The sequence below is a fragment of the Protomyctophum bolini genome (assembly GCF_963924005.1).
Source record: "Protomyctophum bolini genome assembly, chromosome: 13".
In the NCBI taxonomy this organism is placed as follows: Eukaryota; Metazoa; Chordata; class Actinopteri; order Myctophiformes; family Myctophidae; genus Protomyctophum; species Protomyctophum bolini.
Window position 1 is genome coordinate 20,028,543 of NC_137874.1, and position 16,022 is coordinate 20,044,564.

At 40.6% G+C, this 16,022-nt stretch overlaps 1 protein-coding gene across 1 annotated transcript in view; it reads right to left on the reverse strand.

Annotated features, from left to right (window-relative positions):
• The window catches only part of trim3b (tripartite motif containing 3b), a 42,480-nt gene extending 26,799 nt beyond the window's left edge, over positions 1-15,681 (reverse strand). The window contains exon 1 of the mRNA XM_080779560.1: positions 15,559-15,681. The gene's annotated coding sequence lies outside the window, so the exon portion shown is untranslated. The remainder of the gene's footprint in view (positions 1-15,558) is intronic.
• Between the last annotated feature and the right edge of the window lie 341 nt (positions 15,682-16,022).

Here is a 16,022-nt window from a genome sequence, read left to right on the forward strand (position 1 = left end):
ATGCACCTATCATGGTATATTTTTAAAAGATCCGATACATGCAATTATTTTTATTGCATTGGGTCCTTGGAAATGGCAGGCTACAGTAAACTGAGATATGCATAGTTAGTCCAATGCAAGTCAGAACCATGAAACAACTAAACATTTAGAGTGGCTGCCCTCCAGACATAGTTATGGAGAGACACACAAACAGTCCACATGTGCCGATGAGACACACACACACACACACACACACACACACACACACACACACACACACACTAGGTTATATAACCCATGTCGTCACGTAAAAGAAAATAAATGTTGTTAAGACTTTAGAATGTGTTCTCTCTCAGCAGTATCACATTACACGTCATATGCCAGCGATTAAAAAAACACTGTACATTATCGTTTTAAATCACAAGTGAGATGTTTAAAAAGATCCAGTTGCTTGCCTACAAATCGTCCTCCTGAAATGGGCACGGTTTATTCTGAACAGGGAATAGACCATACAAGGTAAAACAAAATATATTAATATTAATCTCCCCTCCACACACACGCGCACGCGCACACGCACACACACACACACACACACACACACACACACACACACACACACACACACACACACACACACACACAATTTCCAGGGATTTCCAAATACCTACATACCGACAATCACAGATCACATCACTGGGTGAGTTTGACTATAGGAAGGATAGGATTGGAGACAAATTAACAAATGAAAATATTATACTCATCTAGAATATTGTTACTAAAGGTCACTGGATCACACATTCTCATACATACATTCAGCATGAGCTGTCACAGCTGTCATTATTTGACATTCTTCCACTGACTTAAAAAGGGCAGTGCCGTTTCAGTGTACTTTGTGCTATACAGTAGTTTGGCACACTGAAGAAGATACACGAGTGAGAACTGTGAATCAGTTTCAAGCAGAGTGGAATCACAACATCATCAACAAAGTGCAAAGACACTCCTCTTTGATGCTGGTCAATGCACTATAAAATACGGAGTTGTTTACAGGTCCATTTGGTTAGACTTGTACACTCTTGGACATACCTAAGTTAAAACTGAGGATTTCACGTGTACTGTTGGTATTCTATCCTAAATGGGAAGTTAATTCCATTCAACTGGCATCTAAGTACCTGATTTGACACATAGGGACATGAGGTGAATGCAATGAATGCTCTAATACGATAGAAAACCAGTAATAACAAGGTTCCCCCAGGGTCCCTGTGTACCAGGGTTGTAATTATAATATGGAAATGTAAGGGCGGTTTCAGGCTGTTGATTGATTTTACTTCGATGTCATGCACACAAATTGCCCAACCCTCAAGGGTTTATAAGATACCATAAATACATTTAAGAATGTAATTCATACTGACTTCAAATGCGGGAAAAACAGATGAATTGTATGCCATCATGAGGCTTGTTGGACTTACAGGGGGGTCATTATGGTAATGTCGGCTGAAATGCTCCTTGAAACTTGTGGGTCACTACAGGCTAGGCTATAGGTGTACACTGCATAATGTGTGGGCTTTCTTTCTTTATGCTTTCTTTAGACATGGATGACTTTACATGTGGTAAACTGAACTCAATGGGCGTTTGCAGGTGAGGTCTTGCATATATTAAAGAGGAAGAAATAGAGTCTGCAACACTGGTAAGGAAAACGCCACTGGTTAATTAATTAAACATTTCGATCACTGGGATCTTCTTCAGGAATAGTGCACCTATATACAGAATGGGTACAGCTGATTGGCTAGAAAGATGAGCAGTGACTCGTGCCACCGGAGCTCTAACCTCTTCCAATATCACAAGGTAATAATAAACATGACAGGTTTAAGTGTATACAAGAACATCAAAAAGGTACACAGTATATAAGCACAAATCTACACACACTGAATCCAGTATAGGACACAAATAATCAGTCATAGATAGCAGTTAATCTCATTTAAAAATCCAGATGTCTCATTTAATTATTTTTTGTATTTGTGTCTGGTGTTGAAAATAAATAGAGATTAGATGGATTGCTCATATCTCGACAATGAGACCTGATTTTGTTTAAATTATTTTGTTTAACCTGTAGAAGCAGATACACCTTTTCTAGGTACTTCCCCTTGTGTGTATTGTATGTATATTGTCTTGTTTTGTATTGTCAATAGTCAGTCGTTTCGTTTTCATGTTTGTCTGATTAAAATTTAATAAAAAGTAAATTGAAAACAAATAAAAAATATATATAGAAGTCTCAAAGCTCCTGGTAAGGAAGCTGAGACCATTTCTTTAGCACCAAATTGTGTCCTATCCTATGGTGAGAACAAATGGATGGGGGACTGGTAGCTTGCATATAGCCATGTCATGTAAACAACATGGATGAAACCACCATAGACATAATATATAAAGGCTAGATGGCTCAATCCAGCTCAATTTTCAAACCATTTTGAAAGTTATGGTTATTCAAAAAGTGCATGCTCCATAGACACCATGTTATGCTGCACCAAAGTAAGATGGCCGCTGATGTGGCACGACTGTGTGTGTGTCCTGTTTATCCTAAGGTCCGGTGGCCAATACAAACACAGAGATTACCCACTACCCAAAGCTTGCAGTTATTAAAATCATTCCACTGTATAATGAAAGGCAGAACTCTGAGGTACTGATTAGCCTCAGACTGGCATATATTTATTGACTATACACGGGGGAATTCCCCTGAAATGAATAAGAACAGCACGACCTGTTACATCACGAATCAAATTCGATCATATCAGTTCGTCCGGGGCGCCCCTCGAAATCAGGACAGAAGGCTTGTCTGTCCTGGAGAATTCTGAAGTTCTTATCTCTTACCACTTGCTATATCAAAGCAGCGTTGGCCTATGACCTTGCGTTACAAGTCTCTGCAGTACACTATTATAAGTAATGGTACTTTATCCCACCACCGCCACGTAGCCATTGGCCAGCAGCGCGGGTGAGCCATCTAGCCTTTCTTATGTATATCTATAGAAATAAATAAACTAAAGGATTGTCTGAATGAAGAGGTCGATCCCCACTTGTTGATACTGGTGGGGCTTATATAAAAAAGATTAGCAGCACATGTGTCGCTTGTGCACTTCAAGTCAAAGAGAGTGGGGGTATATCCAGTGCACCAAACCATTAACAACTATTCTGGTCTAAAGGCAGCCAGACAGTGGAACTACATTTGTTATTTATCACTGCCCATTTTTGTCCCTACACAGCTTCTATTAGTCTGTCTGTCTGTCTGTCTGTCTGTCTGTCTGTCTGTCTGTCTGTCTGTCTGTCTGTCTGTCTGTCTGTGCTGAACCCTGGTGATGGAGACAGAGTGATACATCAGAGGAGAAGTGAAGAGAAGAGATACACACACCATGACATTTTTTGATCTCCCTCTCGCGCGCACGCACGCACACACACACGTGAGCGCGCGCGCACACACACACGTGAGCGTGTGCGCGCACACACACACGTGAGCGTGTGCGCGCACACACACACACACACACACACACACACACACACACACACACACACACACACACACACACACACACACACACACACACACACACACACACACACACACACACACACACACACACACACACACACACACACACACACACACACACACACACACACACTGTAATGTCCAGTCACAAGTCTTCACATACGTACAGTACTTATATACAGGCCTATATATAGAACAATCACTTCTCATCCTCCTCTCACCACTGGCTGGCACGTGACTGCATGGCACACTCTCACTGTGTGAATCCCTACTGCAGAAATATACATCTCACAAAGTCACAATTCAATTCATGTAGGTTGCAAAATAATTCCAAGTCTATTACAAATATTATCCTTTTCACAAATCTATAGGTCTTGGTCAATAAAAAAAAATATTCTCTCCCTTAAACGAGAAGACATAATGACTCCTGTTGTGGAATGTGTGGGGAATCTCATCTCTCACTTAGTAATGACTTGGGAATGCTGTGATCTGTTCATGTAACATTTATAAATAATTATCTGTATATCGTAAGGCATTCACTGTTGGATGAAAATAATGCTTGATGCAAGCAGACCACTAGTACAAGGCCATGTACAGTAGTAGTAGTAGTAGTATGGTTTACAGAGAAGAATATATTCAACATACAATATGTGCATAAGTTGACTGATAGGCTGAGGCAGATGTAAAGGCTTGTCTCCCAGTTGCCTTCCAGTTAGATGGAGGATTAGCCAGATCTCTTCATGTCACACTTTGCCTCAGGACAAACAGGTGTGAGCATGAGTCGTGTGTTGACAAAAACGCATACCTCGTCTCCGTACATATTCTTCCCAGGCAAGATACTGGAAGAGTAACCAAGAGAAAAGTAAGCACATGACTATAAGCGTCTGTTGCCACACTATCATATGATTTATGCTAGCCAACAAGGTTAGATGCAAAGCCACATCAATCGTTCTTTGGCCCATGGGTCATCGCCAGTCTACTGTAGGTGAAACTTAAAAACTTGAACTCAATAAACAAACTTGCTTACTTTAAGTGGTCTTTATGCATTACCAATAGCCAGCTCAGCTGGATGAGATATTGGACTTTTCGATTTTGCTAAAGAGAACTAGTACTCATTTGGGGGGGGGGGAATAGGGTTAGTTACAGTAGCATCATAGATACAGTATAGAAGTATACATAGGTCATAAATGCCCTACTTACTTTGTTATTTGTTTGGAGACCGATGCTATTATTGTATTAGTAATAGTATTCTGCTTGTTGCTATTACTGGAAATAACGATTATTTATTTCTACTATGGTTAACACAATATATATATATATATATAAATACCTTATATATATGGTACCAGAGACTCCCATAAGAGAATATTTGGGTTTCAAAATTAGTCCACATGTTGGGGAGAAATAAATTAAATGAATGTTTTGCTCACACCACATGTTGTTTCCACGTGTTATGAGCATAGATTTGCATTTTTTTTAAAGCAAGTATAAAATAGGGCAGGGGTTATGAAAGTGGGTGCTATGCCACGTAAGGGTGACTTGATGCAAGTCCATGTGTGTCACAGAATACTTCAGTTTAACAGTTTCACTGTACAAGCCGTTTGTACACATGCATGGCTTAATCTTTGAGACAAGCATATGCTACTGGCAGGATCAACCAGGTAGTAAAACAGACGTGAGTTGAACTGTACTTCTCTTTCAGCCTACAGTCTCTTCTCCAAAAATAGCCGATCTACAAACTCACAACACATGTAAATTGGCTATTTTGGTGAATGGTCCTTTCACCAAGAATGAGGATGGTGAGGTTCAAGTGGTTAAATGCCAAGTATAAAAGTTATATTTAATCTGTCCTAATGGAAACAGATATTCTCTCAAGTTTTCCTCGTGACATACTGTATCAGGGGGAAATATTTACAGATGTGACATAAGGCGCTACTAACAACATAATTCAGGGGTGCCATGGATGAAAATGCTATTTACAGGGCTGACCTGAGCCAAAAATGTTTGAGAACCACTGAAATAGTGTAATGGGGTCGTATTCCTCATTTAGTTGGGGACCCCCTGGAACCCCCTCAATTGACCCCACACACAACATTCCAATTACACAGCTCTTGAGCTTCATCTAGACTAATGTGAGAGGCATCAAGACATTACTGTCAATCGGCTTCACTGAGCCTTAATTAAGAGAAACACGTGCCACAGCCGCACTGATTTTCTATCTCACAGTGATGTGAGAGTAGTGTGTGAGAGAATAGATTGATAGACTCTATAACTCACAGTGTGAGAGAAAGTAGACGAATAAGACTCCAATCCTGTAGTATAGAGTGATAGACTCTCTATCTTGCAGCGTGTGAGTGAGAAAGCAGATTAAGTATGTGAGTAACTGAGCTCTGTCTTTTCATTAAACACCCCTGAACTGGACAGTTTTTGAAGTGAACTTAAAAAATTAGTTCTACAATGCCACAGTTTACAGAGAACCACACTGCAGTGTTCACAGCTTCTCACTTTAAGGCGGGTGCAGAAATTGAAGAGGGACAAGACACAACCTCCAAGCAAGGTGATTTGGTTTGCGGGATATGGGGTGCAACACATACAGTAATTGAATAAATTTAAAGGACCACTTCACCACTTTTCAGCCTATCTTCAGGTCCTCACTAATAATCATGATAAAATGGCACGATTTCTTTCTACTCAGTCTGTGTCTCATAGGAGGGCTGTGGGCAGTTTATAAACAAAAATCAATGGAAGAATCGCTAAGAAAATTATTGATAGTTGCAGCACTATTTGCAGCTACAACAAAAAACACAATACAGGTCACAGATGGAACTTCCACAAGACACTCTAAATGGACAGTACAGCAGTGCAAAACACAGAGGAAGCATGCACATTAGATAATAGACTAAATGTGTGCACACACGCACGCACGCACGCACGCACTCACGCACGCTCTCTCTTTCGGCACTCTTTCAGCAGAGGGGAATAATTTCAGTGAAAGAGAAGCATGTGCAACAGCCATAGGGTATAGGAGCTGGTCCAGAAATAATTTGTTTCTTTAAATAACCACACAGAGAAAGGCTCTGAGCTAAGCATGTATTAACTTAAACAGCAAGGTGCAGGACACCGGGCATCACACACATTAATCACAACACAATGGCCTTTCAGCGACATGTTGGACATGCAAGCCAAGGCCTGTACAGCTGTTTATTTCTTCGTGTGTACAGCGCGTTGTATACGCGTGCGTGCATGTGTATGTGCGTGCATGTGCGTGCGTGCGTGTGTGTGTGTGTGTGTGTGTGCGTACCATGACTACAGCCTCCAGTTTCTATGCTAAATAATTGATATCTGTTCTCATTTTAGGATGACTTCATCCAGATACCCGAGGAAAGCAACAAAACATCAACATATCTTTCAGTGTTCATCTCATCACACCACCATGATTTGCACTCCTGCAATAGCATGGTTGCCTATCATTTACTAGAGTGGATTAGTTCTGAATCCTGCTGATAAGACCAAGGATTAAATCCATGATGTACAAGACGATTGTATTTTCGAGCATAATTGGTGCTACAATACTAAATGTTTCATTTACAAAGAGATGCCCAGGGAGTATATGTACACTTTATGACATATAACATTAGCTTGAGTCGCCCCAATGTATGTAAAAGTTAGGATCACATCTGTCTAAGGCACTGATGTGAAGTATATATTTTTGTTTTCAATATCACAAAACTTGTGAGGCCAAGGTTAACAGGATCTGCTCTGCATTTGATCGATTGCGATACTGGCTGACAGCCATAAGGGCAGAGGAGAGTGTATAGGGATCTGCCCTCTTACCAATAAGGACAGCAAATGAAACCACCCATGTATTCATTAAAAACAGAAGCTCAGTGGTGTAAAGTAACTTTTACTCAAGCACTGTACTTAAGTCCAATGTTTAGGTATTTTTACCTTCGCAGTGCGACAGATTGTCAGATTGTAGATCAGCTATTTTAATACATTTGATACATACTGTATGGAAAGTTCTGAAATGGGACAGTCTGCATACTGAGTACTTTCTACTTATTTAATTTGGATACCAACACTGTTGTACTTTTACTCAAGTATTTTTTTTATTCTGGATTTGTACTTGCATACTGCATTGCAGTATTGATACTTTTAATTAAGTAAAACATCACACCCGTGTGAAGTGAGGGGCGCTCTTAACGTTATACATCACATTCCTTGCTCAACCAATCAAATCATCACAAATGTTCAATATGTACTTTGCTCAGCCACTCAAATCATCGCTATGGGGTGATCAGCCAATCACAAGCCAATGTTTGTGTTGATGTGTTCACACAAACCCATAAAGCTGGCTATTGGAGGGGCTGCCGCTAGCGCCCCTCAAAAATTTGAGTACTTTTTCCACCACTGCAGAAGCTGTTATTGTGTGAGGTAAGATGCAACCATTTTCATTTCAAGGACCATTATTTATTCTGCATTTGAGCCACGGACGACCATTTGTTGAGATTTAGCTTCTCAGACCCAAATCTAAAGAATATTGTCGTTGAATAATATTTTGTCCACTATCCATGCTGTATTGATGTTGGTACCATTAGGAGAGATAACATTGCTCAAAATAACAATTCTTCTACATTCTGTAATTTCTACAAGGGTCCATTTGGTTACCAACTCTCCATCATTTAGCTAGGGACCACCTGGAACCTCCTCAAGGACCCCTGGTGGTCCCCAGACCACTGGTTGAGAACCACTGGTATAGAGGCTGAGCATTGATGAGGAGTCTCTGTCTCAGTCTCTGTCTCTCTACTGTCCTCACTGGGACCGTCTGACATCAGCACAGTTATAATTATCAGCCATCCTCATCTGAGCCAGGCAGGGCACGGAATGTGTTATAGGAACCGCCTGTAACAACATATGAACTCATGGCCTTTTCACACAACTAAATACATGTGCACACACATACGCACACTCATCTAATCACACAGACAGATGCGCATTGCGCGCACACTCACTCACTCTCTCTCTCTCTCTCTCTCTCACAATCACTCATAAACAGAAACACATTCTGGCTAAATAAGATACACAAAAGACAAAAGCCAGAAGTGATCGTGAAGACATTGTGACGGCATGAGTTATACCTGTTCAAAGGGCCTGTTATTGCTGCTTGCAGCTATATAATTTTGTACAATTTGTTTGTTTGTACAAACTTCTCTTCAACTGGGATTTCAGATAATGGTCCATAGATTGTGTGTAAAAACTTTCACGCAAATTGCTCAAAAAAACCTTTTTTTTCAAAGTGCTGAAAATGTCGGAAACTCTGAGGGCGGAGCTTATTGGTCAAAGTGCCATGTATTTTGGCCAAACGAGGCATGAGTTATGCCTGTTTGCATGCTGGTTTCAGTGCTATTTGGCATTGCCCTCTACCATACTGTAAAGTTTCATACACATGTGATGCTGCTGAATGTATGTATTTATTTTCATAAAACTGCTATTTTCATTGGCTCATAAAACCTTCATTTTTTCACTTAAAAAAATGCATTCCCGATTTTTTGTCTGTACAGGTCCAAAGTTCATGTGTAGAAAATTCCGTGCATTTTGATCAATGATCAAAGCGGGAGGAGATATATTTTTTACTTTTTTTCCCAATAATTTAAAATGGTGGGTGATCTAAAGGTCAGAGGTCAAAAGTCAGAACACGAAAGTTGTTCGGCATGAGGAGACAAGTTGTATTGCCAAGTTACGGTTCAGCCAGAACTGCTATTTGTGGCGGGAGGAGGCCAGAAAAAACAGTGAAAAACAATAAGGGAGCAAGAAGTCCCTTCAGGCTTGGTCCTTTAATTAATTCATCCAAATGGCTAGGTTACACAGACACCACTGCTTCTAGTCAGTTTTCATGAACATTAATGCTAATGGTGATTTCATAGTAAAAGCACATCCTGGAGCCATGGTTGGGACCAAACCTCTTTGCACTTTTGAAATCATGTTCAACACAGACACAGTAGGAAATGTCCACAACAGCACAGTGATAATTTTATATCTTTGGCCTGGAAAGCTCCCTGTTTGTAACCTCGCATCACCAGGCTTTCCACCGCCTCGGAGGAAAGCCTGGTCTCTGTTCCAAAAGTCCGTATGCCGGATGATATGCCTACGTCACGTTGTATGCAGCTTCCCAAACAGGATGTACCCAAAATAATCCCCCCTCCCCCGCGATCAAAATGTTAGTTCCTACCAATTAATATGCTTCTGATGCGGCGTACTTTAGTTTCGTTGAATTTTAAAATACAAAATAAATATAAATGTGAGTGTGCTTTTTAGAGATTATTTAGCGTCTTTGCTATCCCTTTGTTATACGTTTTGTTTAGTTTGTTATCCCACGAGGAAATTCTATTCTCATCGGCTACGAGAGAGAGTCACTCATGCACAAGTAATTGAGTTACTTACAGGTTATATGCGGGTCCTCCTGTTGTCGATCTATTTACCTCTTAGAGTATACTCCAAGATTTACCTCTAAAGAAAAGATATAGAAATGGCATCGCAAAAAACCCCGACCAAAAATGTCAAAGGAGACCCAACAAGACGGAAAAGATGCGGAAAGGAATTGGTTCGTTCACCACATGTACTTTTTGGAGAAGATTCGCCCTTGGAGGTTGAATTAACGGTAATGTAACATACTTTAAACTGCGTGTATAATGTCATATTAATGCATTAAGCTTGGACATTATAGGCATAATTGGAAACATTATAAAATACTGTGTACTACATTTAAATGCCATATGACTTTCTAAAATCCCAATCATGACAAAATTGATTTAATAGGCTACTATAGTCCAACTTTTTCCCCTTTTTCTCATTTTCAGTTTTTATTTCATATTGCTCACAAATGAGAGGCCTACATCAGAATCAGCTTTGTAACATCAAGGTTTACATAATTGAAAACATGGGTGACATTGTGTGAAATGTTTTGTGCATAATTTACATCGTAGCCTACGTGTTGTTATTTACATGTTAGTACATAGAAAAAAATGGAAGAAGGGGGTTGGTCAATGAAAAAATAAAAGCAAAGAAAACATTGATAGGCCTATAACATATACATGTCGACAGTTAATGCAATACAATAACAACAATGTACAGAAAATTCCAGAGGTGATCTGGTATGGCTATAATATACGATCCCTTACTGTAATTTTTTTATGGAGGGTCCCCTCCCCCATGCTCTCTCTCTCTCTCTCTCTCTCTCTCTCTCTCTCTACCTTTACTTTCACATTCTTTATCGTTTTCGAAAACGAGATTATGTTCTTTTTGCATTTTATATTATATTCTTAATTTCTGATGTTTGTTTTTATGTGTATATTATTATGTTTAAAGAATGAAAACATTTATGGAATTGGGCAAGACCAATGGACCTGGATAGAAAGTTGTCATTCTATATAAAAGTTATAGTTTATTTTATGCAGTCATGCAGTTGTGAATGAAACTGATGTCTTGACTTTAGTCCAATTCATTTTATTTTTCAATACATGCTTGAATGTATGTTTAGAAATGAAGTGTGTAAAAGTAAGCACCCAAATATGAATGATATAACGTGACAGGATTTTGAGGTTTGCATATTTATATTCGTCAGGTGAACCATTGTGGAAAACACAATTTTGAATAAGGGTTTTTGTAGCACATCTCTCCAGTAGTCGTTTCCAACAAAAAGTTCAGGTGAGCCAAATACAATAGAGAACTCTCCCTTTGCTATTCTCTCGTCAATGTCCATTTGTTTTCCTGCACGCGCCGCAGATATGCCTTTGGAGTTCAGTAGCTGGACTTGATCCTCCATGATCGAGATAAGCAGACAGATAACTAGCACAATTCCATCATTGGGCCATTTGACCGAAAACTTTCCTAGAAGATTGCATACCGTTGGCCACGATTGAAATATAAGACTTTTACCGAAAGAAGTCGGTAAGCAAGCAAGAACGTCTCTGTTGTCAATTAAACTTCTAATGCAAAGCCGCTGTAGTGGCTTAAAATCAGGAATTTTATGAATCCGACAAGTTTCTTGAATTACTTCTTTGAATAGTTCGTTTGGTATATCCATATTGCAATCCAACTCGTAGCGAGAGTGCGGCACAATGGCAACTGGCGAGTAAAGTCGGGGGGGGAACCTTAATACTCTATGGGGGGAACTAACATTTTGATCGCGGGGGAGGGGGGATTATTTTGGGTACATCCTGTTTGGGAAGCTGCATACAACGTGACGTAGGCATATCATCCGGGCTCATACCGAAATGAAATGGTGCCCAGGCTACCCTGTTTGATATTCTGTGAGGTTGTGACTCGGGGGAGAACACACAGTGGAATGTGCAGTTCTAGTTAACTTACTGTGTCTATAGTAGCAAGTTCACCATGACTCAAATAATTAACTAGATAAACGGCACCTTGCTCCACACTAAACCAAAAACCAAACAATTCTTCTGCCTAATCACACATCGTACAGATCAAGGACTTTATTTTCCAGTTGTTTCTGCTGCAGCAGAAAGCTAGAATTCACACATTCACAGTATTGAACAAACTTTCCAATATCAAGGAAAACATCTGTTTTAGGGTGGACTTCCCAAATAATAATAATTTAAAAATATATAGTAATAATACAAAGGGAAAGATATATCACACTGATATATCTGATATACTGATATATATATGGATGCTGCACATCCATACACAAGTACAGTACATAACACTGGGGTCATACTTGTGTGTGAGCATCACATCAGAGAGTAATGAAATGACTTGTGACCAACTGGGCTGCAGGGAGTGAAATAAGAGATAATCATTCTACTGTACCAACAGTAGAATGATATTACAGATAACCTGCATTGTTAGTCTACACTTCACAGTTTAGAGTTTACAGAACTCTAGTTTGAGATTAAGAACGTTAAGCCCTATACTTTGTCAAATGCTAAATACAGCTAAAATGGCCTACAGTATTTTTGTTGCAATTGATAGGCTATCCAATATTAAAATTGCCTAATGGGAGGACCACAGCCACAGCACTCATCACCTGATATGCCCATATAATTTATATATAGGCATGTCACTATGTGCATATAGGGGACTAACCAACCAACTTCAAATTTGGTGCGCACATCGACAAAGACCTGAGCAATGTCGTACGTGGTGCCCGTTAATGCGGTTGTCCAGTTGTATCCATAGTGGATAGAGTGAGGCTGTATGATAATCAGAAGGTCACCGATTCGCCTCTCAACCCGGGCCTATGCGTCAAAGTGTCCCTGCGAGTCTTCACTTAACTTCTAACTGCCCCCCACTCCTGCCCAAGTGCACATCATATGCAATGCATCTGAAGCTGAAACTGAATTTCCCCCGGGTAGGACTAACAAATGTCTCTTTAATTTCAGATTCAAGATTGGATGAATTTGGTGTCCTTGACCTGAAAATGCATTTTTTGAGGGGCGCTAGCCCCTCCTATATACAGGTTTAATGTTTGTTTTTAAAACACCATTGACAATGAAGGGAAAATGTACGTCATATTGTCCCTCATTACATCATATTGTCTCTTTATTGTTAATGGCATTTAATGTTTGTGTTGCACCGTTTGTTACATCACCTAATCAACATGAGTTGGACTTTAATATATTAGCGCCCCTCACTTAACACAGGTGTGATTTTTCTGTTGTTAAACAGCTGGAGAGATGGGGAGACCCCTACTGAACAATCGGAATATAGAGGTAATGAACAATTAACAATGTTGTTATTAGTTACAAAAGTTATAGATTCCTGTGAAAGGACAAAAAAGGCCCTAATTTAACCAATATCCTTTTGCTTTTGCATAGCAAGATGCTGACTATTAATAAGACTGACCCACTGTACGAGTAAGGCAAGACAAACTTGGCTGACCAAGCATGGTGGAGGACAGAAATTCTGTTCCTGTTATCCATGGCAACTAAACCAACTCCAGAGTGTATCGAATCTGTAAGGTTTCACCATTGAGAGACACACACACACACACACACACACACACACACACACACACACACACACACACACACACACACACACACACACACACACACACACACACACACACACCCCTCTGAGGTTAAAAGTAGTAATTAACAGTGTTGGCTGACAATGCTAAATACCACCTTCAGGTCTAAAGGGCAAGAGAGACAAGCAGTTACATCACTCACAGACAGTGACAGGGGTGCTTGTGCGTGCCTCTCTGTGTGTGTGTGCGTGCGTGCGTGCGTGCGTGCGTGTGTGTGTGTGTGTGCGTGCGATAGAAAGAGGGAGAGAGCGCAAGCATTTGTATTTTCAAATGCATTGTGTCACTGTCTCCATTGATGGAACTAAATACTCCTTTGTACTGAAGCTAAAGCCTGATATACGCCTCGTCTCTCAATGTTGTCGCTCACCGAAAATAGCTGTAGCTGATATTGGCATTTTCTATTTTAAACCTGCAATACAATGAAACACAAATTAAGCTAAATTCATTCACAGCCTTCTAATAATGCTAATATTCTCACGCAGGAAGAAAGAAGAGACATGCAGCAATGATGACAGATGAAAGTTGTTGTAAGGGTTGAGAATGTTCTGTGGTCACAAGAGCGGAAGTGCTGACCAGATGTAACTCTTTGCAGAGTAAAGTCTTGACTAAAGATTTAAATATGGACAAGTTAAAGATAAGCTTAGTTTTAAGGCTTAGGTTTATATTCTCATACAGACTAGATTGAAGTTTATAATCCGACAGAGAATGGTTCTGGCAAGATGCCTTATAAAGGGTGGGGATGACATAACGACTAGGTAGATGACGTAACAACTAGGTAGTCGTGACGTCAACCCTGACAGTTGTACTGTAAGTAAGACTACTGTTGATATGACTCTGAGACAGGTCCATTTTTCACACTCAAAATGAACTAAAAGAATACAGAGAATTGTACTGTACTGTATTTACTTCCAGGGTTCCATTTACATCCCTCTGGCATGTCTTGCAGCCCCCTGTTCATTTCCCAGCCCCTCCCCTCCCCACATTCCACCCATACCAGCTGGACATTCCTCCAATACCACATCCCACACACACACTGGGAAATTGTCCGTGCTCATTTAACTGGTGGTTGAAACCATTAAGGTTACATTTGTACATGCACTCTCTGACACACAGAGACATTTGCATAATGTACTTTTCTGACACCACAAATAATGCTAGGGTATGGTAGATGATTGAATGACAGTCTGAAACAGACAGACGTGCCATGGACACTACACTGTAAGATCCTCAGGCGAGAGGGAATCCCCGCTTGTCCAGGAGCGGGTTTGGGGCCTATGAGCTTCAGGCGGGTTTACTTGTCATCCAGGTGGTGTCCTACCTGACCATGGTCTAAATGGATCAATGGACGAGTAGGGAGACCACCTCCAACCACTGCAGATGTGCTATAATATGTACTAACTACTATAATATTCTACCTACCATACTGATTGGGTCAAATGATTCCTTAAGTTCTTGATTGTAGATTTAACTCAATTAAATTGACCCATTGATTCAAATTAAACTCAAATTAAGTTGATTACGTTTGTATACACTCTCAGAGTTATACATTTATACAATTAACACTATGGATTTTAGTCTATAGCCGTCTCACCTGTTTGGGATTCAGTGGCCTGTACGTGGTCTGTATTTCATCGAATAGATAGGAGGAACACCCATCCTCCTTCTCGACGTGTGAAACGTCACATCATGGAGGCTCCAGTTCAGGCCAAACAGGTGAACATGAGGTCATGTTTCGAGTTTTCATGTTATACGTTGCTCAACAAAACAATCACAGGCGAAGCTGCAGACAGTAACGATACCCATGACACTGATACACAAGTGCAAGCGCACTGCACATACCACACGTGCATAAGCATTATATGTGGATGGTAGGGAGACCAGAGGAGAGGAGAGAGAAGGGGGGAGAGGGAGAGATGCTGTGATGGATGGAGGATGGCGGCATGGTGGTGTGTCATACAGCGCGAGAGAGAGAGAGAGAGAGGGCTGTTCTCACCTGATGGAGGAGAGAGAGATAGAGGAGCAATCAACTGTCAACGGGAAGCAGCCGATCTTCTCCGGAGGGAGAGACATCCAACATTAAAGGCCGACATCGCAATAAGAGCCAAGAGGAAATACCACAAACAGAAAGAGAGGGGCAGGAAGAGACAAGCAGCAGCAGCAGTTCGACGCATGTACAATATGTGTATCTGTGTGCGATCGTGATTGGGATGTTGAATGCACGTATGTGTGGAGAAAGAGAGGGTGGCAATTTGTGATCGAGAGACAGAGGGAGATTGTAATAAGCTGATTGGCCAGAGTGAAAATGGGAGGGGGGAATTTAACTGACCAATAGCAAGACAGATGAGCAGAGGGAGACGGAGATGGCAACAAAGAGAGAATTTTCATTCCATTATTCCTCCCTTGAGTCTCTCTCTCTGTCTGTCTGTGTGCGTGTGTGTATCTCATGCCAATAAAGCC